The following is an 8,771-nucleotide window of genomic DNA, read 5'->3' on the forward strand; positions in this document are numbered from 1 at the left end:
TTTTTAAGGTTAGGGAAGTTTTCTTCTCTAACTCTGTTGAAGATATTTACTGGCCCTTTAAGTTGGAGGTCTTCACTCTCTTCTATACATATTATTCTTTGGTTTGATGTTCTCATTGTATTCTGGATTTCCTGGATGTTTTGGCTTACAATCTTTAGCATTTTGAGTTTTCTTTGACTGTTATGTCTACGTTTTCTATGGTATCTTCTGCATCTGAGATTCTCTCTTCTATCTCTTGTATTCTGTTGGAGATGCTTGCATCTATGACTCCTGATTTCTTTGCTAGGTTTTCTATCTCTGGAGTTTTCTCTCTTTGTGATTTCTTCATTGTTTCAGCTTCCATTTTTAGATCCTGCATGGTCTTGTTCAATTCCTTCACCTGTTTGGTTGTGCTTTCCTGTAATTCTTAAGGAATTTTTGTGTTTCCTCTTTAAGGGCTTGTGCCTGTTTACCTCTGTTCTTCTGTATTTTTTTAAGGGAGTTATTTATGTTGTTCTTCAATTCCTCCATCGTCATCATGAGATATGGTTTGAGATCCAAATCTTGCTTTTCCGGTGTTTTGGGATATCCAGGACTTGCTGTGGTGGGAATACTACGTTCTGATGATGCCAAGTAGTCTTGGTTTCTGTTGGTAAGATTCTTGGGTTGCCTTTCACCATCTGTTGATCTCTGGTGTTAGATGTTCTTGCTGTCTCTTGCTGGAGCTTATTCCTTCTGAGGGTCTGTAAGTCTGTGTCAACACTCCTGGGAGATCAACTCTCCCCTAGTAAAACCTGTGTACAGAGGGCTGTGGATCAGCTGTCCCTCCTTGGTGCAAATGGATGAATGAAGGACCCTGTCCCAGTTGCTCTGTAGCTTCTGTGACTTGTGCCTCCTGGCTGGTCCTGCCTTAGAAAGCCACAGGAGTGAAAATGGTGATCTCGCCTAAGACCAGGGGTCAGAGCACTCTCTGAAGACCTGCTCTCCCCTGGAAAGGAGCACAGAGGGCTATGGAACAGGCGTACCTACTGGCTGTAGATATTGAATTAGCTTAAGATTGGATGTCCAAATTTAGATTCTTGAGGTACGGTGTCTGGGACCTTAAATTTTGTATCTCTCCTTGGATGAAAGCAAACATACCTTACAAGCAATAGATCATCCAAGCTCATATCTCTCACCTGTAGCACAATCTGCCTGTGTTACACACCTATTCCAAAGGACTTTGAATGAGTTGATAAGTAAATCTAAGTCTGGATGATCATCAGCTAATATGATTCTTTTCTGTGACAAGTACTGGTTGTTTGTCTTCTGCCTACATTCACACAACTGTAACAGTGCATCTTAGTTTGTAAGTAAGTTTGAAATCCCCATAACTTAGTAAATGAACTGCTGTCAGAAGAATAGAAGCTGGGAAAGCTCACATACTTTTGTTGCATTTTCTTGGTAAAAGATATCATAGATACACACTTTCATCTAGAGCCAGGACAATCAATCACGTCTTAGTCCTTGTTATCTTTCTTAATCCTGGTTCTCACAGGTGGTCACGCAGTAGGTAATCCACTGCACTAGTCAGGATCCCACTCTGCCATCCAGTCACCATTCCTGATGGCAAATGCCTGAGTTTCACCATGCTTTCTTCTTTACTCTCATTCAATTAGAATTTTTCTTATGGAATCTAAGAAAGTGCTAGTCTCTCTGGGATCTTCTCATGCTGTGTGAGTTATTGTAAGGCTGCCTGGTTCTAAAATCAAATGGTATCTTCTTCTTTGAAACATGACATGTTATACTTTCTTACCTTAACTGCATTTGAAATTGTTATGGGCAAGAAGTGGGGGAAGCTGTAAAATTGCTTCTTAACATAGACAAGATCTTGGAGATTTAAATGTCACTTCCACTAGATTTTTACAGTGTAAATATAATGTCAGGTGATTGGAAACTCATATCTCTCACCTGTAGCACAGTTGGAGAAGAGCTAAATATGACAATAAAAATCTTGCATATTTTATTCCAGGAAAGCAGTAACACTTCTATCATAAACCATTTTATGTCATAATTGCCTTTTTAAGAAATAGGAAAAGGGATATTATCACTAACAAAAAGGATTTTAAAAAAAGGCAAATTTTTGGTTAGTCTCATTTGCAGGTGATAAACAGCTATTTGTCATGATTATTTTGTTGTCTTCTTCACATTCATGCCATGGTTTGTTTCAGGTAACACACCTCAAATATTTTGACATCCTTTCTTGTTTCATGTTAGGAGTGATATTTTCCACAGTTAAAATTAATCATCATGAGAGGACAAAGGATATTCACCAAATCGTGGTATGCATTGTGTTGTCAACTACATTTGGTACTCCTTCTGTTTTTACCTCCACATAGACTTGCCAGTGGTATTAACAACCAGGCAGAACAGGAATCAGACTCATTTGCAGCCAGTGGCAATACTCCAGGCTGAAAGCTGACCAGTTCCCTGAGACCTAGCAGAACCAGAACCCAGGTTTTCAGAATAGAGGTCAGAACTTGGTCCTGCTCTCAATTAAGATGCTTCTGCAGAAAATCTATTTCCCAGGAAACTGAAAGGAAAAACATTGGCTACAGTTCTTCCCTAAGAAGTTAAGTTTTCATTAGTACTTTAAAGCTTCAGTAGGCTCTGAAGGTATACGGTATTACTTGGGTCTAACGTATTCTAAACACAAACACTAGAAAATTAGTTTTCAGATAGTTTCTGAGTAAATATTCTATAATTCTATTCTCTTTAGAGTCTCTGCACAGCACGTATGTGCTCAGGAGTCTTCAAGGAGTCCTCAGTAACATGTCTGGTATTTTATTATTTCATTCTGTTTCCACACAGACCTCTTCTGGTCCTTGTGGAAATATAAGCAGCAGATAATGTTATCACTGTAAGCATCCAATATATTGAATAATTTGGCCAGGATCATACTAGAAGAAAAGTAGACCTTACTGTTTGATATTTAGCCCCTAAATTCCAGCTTCTTTCCAAGTAGGTGCAAAGACTTTATATAGTGTTGCACTGTTTACTAATTGAGCTTAGATTACCATGCACCATCCTGGTCTGAGCACACACATTCAAGGCCTTATTACTACTTCTTCAAAGCCATGGTGGGAAACTTTTTTCCCTAAAATGAATGCTTCTTTCATGGCAACAAATACAAAAATAAGTATGATACAAAATCCACTCCAGATTTAAGAAAATAAATCAGTAGCCAGCCACAAAACATAAAATTGCTTATGACTGTTACAGATAAAATTATTATGATAATAAAAAGCAATAATTTTAGAGTATATTCCGGAAAGATTGACCAAAGTCTAATGATGTGGACTATTATATTTCTAGAGAAAATAAATGGCCAGAAAAAATTACTCCTTGAATTTTATTGTGAATACCATAAAACTATCTGAATGTAGTTATTCTTACAAATACATAAGACAGCAATAACAGATCTGAATACACCTAGGTTCTGACCACTGCCTTTCATTTTTTTATCTTTATACAAGGCAAAAATCCATGTGAAAGTAAAAAATCAGGCAATATAAACCCAAAGCTTATCAGTGAGTGCTAGAACTTCAAATATAGAATATCTTTCCTAAGTTCTAAACACAGAGAGCACTTCCACTAAGACCCTGACCAAGAACACCAAAACAAACTTTATGGCCATTCAGAGAAGGTCATTACTCTTTGCAGAGCAAGGCAATTGCACCCTTCACCTCCTCAGAAAGGCAGTCAGTAGGACATTCCTGCTGCTCCCAACACTCAAGGAAACAGTTTGTGCTCCATGAATAAATGTTGTATTGATAGACGACTCTCAGGAAACAAGTAGAAAAAAAATCATCATTTTTACAATAAAGGAGAAAAACAAATTGTTAGAGTTCATCTAACAATATTCTACCCTTTAAAAAAGTTGTAAACATCAGCTCTTTGTTTCTCTTTTACTAGCAAGAACAGATGAGTTTTCTGGGACTTCTTGAGTTCTCCAATCTATAGAGACATAACCCACAACCTCTCACACACAGGCAGGCATTTTTATGTCTATTCTGGTAAAATTTCAGAAAAGTATCCATTTTTGTGGCTTGAGGTGGGAGTAGCAACAGAATCCAGCATTCTCTACCAGCCTTTGCATCTCCCCAACCCATGCACCTTTCCAGTCTTTTGCATTCCCTATCATGTTCTCTTCTTACCCATAAGACACCTCTGTGAGGACCTACTGGAAATGACTCTGTTACTTGGGTTCATCTTTGGAAGAACCAGGATAGCACAGGATGGAGCTGTCTGCTTGCATAGATTTCATGGGACCCAAGAATGACATCAGGCACTTTCAATGCCACATCTCTTCTGAAAGCTTATGTTCTTCATGAAAATTAAAATAGACTCCAAGCTACTAGGTCAGTTTTCTGGGGCAAACTTGGGTAGAATAAAAGGAAATTCTCAACATTACCTAAGAATTTAGGAAAAGAACTACTTGTCACTTTCTTACTCCCAAAGCTCTTGTTAAGCCCTCAGCCTGAGCACCCTGAATTACTCAGTCCCCTTGACAAGGGTGGAGAACAGAAAGCCTCCGAAACAGAAGACCTCAAATCTTGGTTCTGTGTTTTACTGTGGGTGAGAGCTTGAGCGGTTCTCTGAGCTAGAGTTTTCTTATCTACAGAGCACAACTAGCAATACGCATATTTTGCAGTGTTTGGATAGCACATAGTGTCCTGGTTTCATTTCTGTTGAAGTAATAAATACAATAACCAAATAACTTAGGGACAAAAGTTTATATCAGTTCACACTTGGAGTGGATCCTCAGGAGAAATCAAGGCAGAGACAACAACAACAACAAAAGGGAGCTTGTTCTACTCACTACTGAGCTACCTTCTTTACAGCACAGGCTCACCTGCCCAGGGATTGTCCCAACCACCATGGGCTGAGCACACCTATATCAATTAGCAAACAGGAAAATGCCCCAGTGGACATCCCCAAAGGCCATTAGATCTCCATCCTTAGATCTCTCCATGGATCAAGCTGACAACTAAAGCTAACCAGGATGCACGGCTTCATACAGTACTAGATAATATCAATTTTGAGCTGATTCTGCCTCAATCTTTATTATTTGGCTTCTAAATAAAAATTGGAAGCATTTTTTTCAGTTTTATAAAACACCTAGAAAGTCATTTTCTCATGTGATCAGTGTACTTTTAGACATTCATGGAGAAATACAAAAGTAAAGGGTCATCCACATACAAGGTTACTAACCAAATATCTCAGTCTATCTTTGGTCGGTGCTTAAATACATAATGGTGAAGTTTTTCTGGAAAGCATGAAAATAGGTAGAATCTTCCATTAACTCAGACACATTAGAAGCATTCATGAGAATCTACCAAATGTGTGGGAATAACACTGCATTATGCCTTCAGGACAGTGATTTCATAAAATGGTTTTCTCTGACCTGTCAATACTAATTAAAGTCAGAACATTAATTATCTTTCTGAAAAAGGTGGGAGTTTTTGTTTGTATGTTTGTTTGTTTTTTGTTTTTTGTTTTTTTTTTAAAGTAGGGTGTTTTTCCTCTCCGGTGACTTTCTAAGGCAGGACCAGCTGGGAGGCTCAGGCCACTGAAATGGCAGGGTAGCAGAGACAGAATCCTTTCTACCTCCCTCTACAACTAGAAGGTGCAGCTGATACACAAACCTCTGCACACCATTCCCACAAGTGGAGAGCTTCTCTCCAGGGATTGCTCTGACCCTGGGACTCAGGTGAGATCATCATTTTCTCTCCATGACTTTCTGAGGCAGGACCAGCCAGGAGGCTCAGGCCACAGAAGTGACAGGGCAACTGGGACAGAATACTTCATTCATTCATCCATCTGCACCCAGGAGAGACAGCTGATCCATACCCTTGCGCACATGGGTCTTACCAGGGAAGAGCTGGTCTCCCAGAACTGATGACACAGGCTTACAGACCCACAGGAGGAACAAGCTCCAGCCAGGCACAGCAAGATCATCTTACACCAGAGATTAACAGAAGGCAAAAGACAAATGCAAGAATCCTACCAACAGAAACTAAGGCTACTGGGCATCATCAGAACATAGTACTACCACCACAGCAAGTCCTGGATATCCCAAAACACCAGAAAAGCAAGATTTGGATCTAAAATCATATCTCACGATGGTGATAGAGGAATTGAAGAAGGACAACATAAATAAGTCCCAAGAGAAATACAGGAGAACACAGGTAAAACAGGTCCAAGCCCTTAAAGAGGAAACACAAAAATCCCTTAAAGAATTACAGGAAAGCACAACCAAACAGGTGAAGGAATTGAACAAAACCATCTAGGATCTAAAAATGGAGGTAGTAACAATTAAGAATTCACAAAGAGAGACAGCTCTGGAGATAGAAAATCTAGGAAAAAAATCAGGGGCCATAGATGCAAGCATCACCAACAGAATATAAGAGATAGAAGAGAGAATCTCAGGTGCAGAAGATACCATAGAAAACATAGACACAACAGTCAAAGAAAACTCAAAATGCAAAAAGATCGTAACCCAAAACATATAGGAAATCCAGGACACAATGAGAACACCAAACCTAAGAATGATAGGTATAGAAGAGAGTGAAGACTTCCCTTTAAAAGGGCCAGTAAATATCTTCGACAAAATTATAGAAGAAAACATCCCTAACTTAAAAAAGAGATGCCCATGAACATACAAGAAGCATGCAGAACTCCCAATTGATTGGAACAGAAAGGAAATTCCTCCCATCCCATAATAGTGAAAACACCAAACAGACAAAACAAAGAAAGAATATTAAAAGCAGTGAAGGAAAATGGGCAAGTAACATATGAAGACTGATATATTTACACCGGACTTCTCGCCAGAGATTATGAAAGCCAGCAGATCCTGGGCTGATGTCTTATAGACCCAAAAGGAACACAAATGCAAGCCCAGGCTCTCAATTACCATGGATGGAGAAACAAAAGTATTTCATGACAAAACCAAACTTACACAATATCTATCCAGAAATCCAGCTCTTCAAAGGATAATAAATGGAAAACTCCAACACAAGGAGGGAAACTACATCCTAGAAAAAGCAAGAAAATAATCTTCCAACAAAATGAAAAGATGATAGCCACATGAACAGAATTCCAACTCTAACAACAAAAACAACAGGAAGCAACAGTTACTTTTCCTTAATATCTATTAATATCAATGGACTCAATTCCCCAATAAAAGACATAGGTTATAAGACTAGGTGCATAAACAGAACCCAACATTTTGTTGCATTCAGGAAACCCACCTCAGTGACAAAGACACACACTACCTCAGAATAAAAGGCTGGAAAACAATTTTCCAAGCAAATGGTCCCAAGAAACAAGCTGGAGTAGCCATTCTAATATCTAATAAAATCGACTGTCAACCTAACATAATCAAAAAAGGTAAGGACAGACACTTCAGACTAATTAAAGGTAAGATCTACCAAGATGAACTCTCAATTCTGAACCTCTACCCTTCAAATGCAAGGGCATCTACATTCATAAAAGAAAATTTACTAAACCTCAAATCACACATTGCACCTCACACCATAATAGTGGAAGACTTAAACACCCCACTCTCTGCAAAGGACAGATCATGGAAACACAAACTAAACAAAGACACAGTGAGACTACAGAAGTTATGAAACAATGGATTTAACAGATATCCATAGAACAGTTTATCCTAAAACAAAAGAATATACCTTCTTCTCAGCACCTCATGGCACCTTCTCCAAAACTGACCATGTAATCTGTCACAAATCAGGCCTCAACAGATACAAGAAGACAGAAATAATTCCTTGCGGTCTATCAGATCACCATGGACTAAGGCTGCCCCTCAATAACAACATAAACAATAGAAAGCCGAAATACACATGCAAGCACAACAACCCTCTACTCAATGATAACCTGGTCAAGGAAGAAAAAAAGAAACTAAAGACTTTCCGGAGTTTAATGAAAATGAAGCCATAACATACCCCAACTTATGGGATGCAATGAAAGCAGTTCTAAGAGGAAAAGTAATAGCTCTAAGAGCCTCCAGAAAGAAACTGGAGAAAGCATATAACAACAATTTTACAAAACATCTGAAAGCTCTAGAATAAAAAGAAGCAAATTTACCCAAGAGAAATAGACATCAGGAAATAATCAAACTCAGGGTTGAAATCAACCAAATGAAAACAAAAAGAACTATACAAAGAATCAACCAAACCAGGGGCTGGTTCTTTGAGAAAACCAACAAAATAAATAAACCCTTAGCCAGATTAACTAAAGGGCACAGAGACAGTATCCTAGTTAACAAAATAAGAAATGAAAAAGGAGACATAACAGAAACTGAGGAAATCCAAGAAATCATCAGATCCTAGTACAAAAGCCTATACTCAACAAAACTGGAAAACCTGTATAAAATGGACAATTTTCTACACAGATACCAAGTACCAAAGTTAAATCAAGATCAGATAAATGATCTAAACAGTCCCATATCCCCTAAGAAATAGAAATAGTAATTAGTAGTCTCCTAACCAAAAAAAATCTCAGGACCAAATGGGTTTAGTGCAGAGTTTTATCCAACCTTCAAAGAAGACCTAATATCAATACTTCTCAAACCATTCCACAAAATAGAAACAGAAGGCACTCTACCTAATTCATTCTATGAAGCCATAATTACTCTGATACCTAAACCACAAAACGACCTAACAGAGAAAGCTTCAGACCAATTTCTCTTATGAATATCGATGAAGAAATACTCAATGAAATTCTTGCAAACC

At 38.3% G+C, this 8,771-nt stretch overlaps 1 protein-coding gene across 14 annotated transcripts in view; it reads left to right on the top strand.

Moving 5' to 3' along the window:
- Iqcm (IQ motif containing M) overlaps window positions 1-8,771 on the top strand; it is a 693,129-nt gene that overhangs the window by 372,811 nt on the left and 311,547 nt on the right. For 2 of the 14 annotated variants that reach the window (XM_031340359.1, XM_031340360.1), the window contains exon 1: window positions 5,576-5,731. The exons of the other annotated variants lie outside the window; for them this stretch is intronic. The gene's annotated coding sequence lies outside the window, so the exon portion shown is untranslated. Of the gene's footprint in view, window positions 1-5,575; window positions 5,732-8,771 lie in introns of those variants that run through there. 14 annotated transcript variants of the gene reach the window in all.

This window comes from Mastomys coucha, unplaced genomic scaffold (genome assembly GCF_008632895.1).
Source record: "Mastomys coucha isolate ucsf_1 unplaced genomic scaffold, UCSF_Mcou_1 pScaffold22, whole genome shotgun sequence".
Lineage (NCBI taxonomy): Eukaryota > Metazoa > Chordata > Mammalia > Rodentia > Muridae > Mastomys > Mastomys coucha.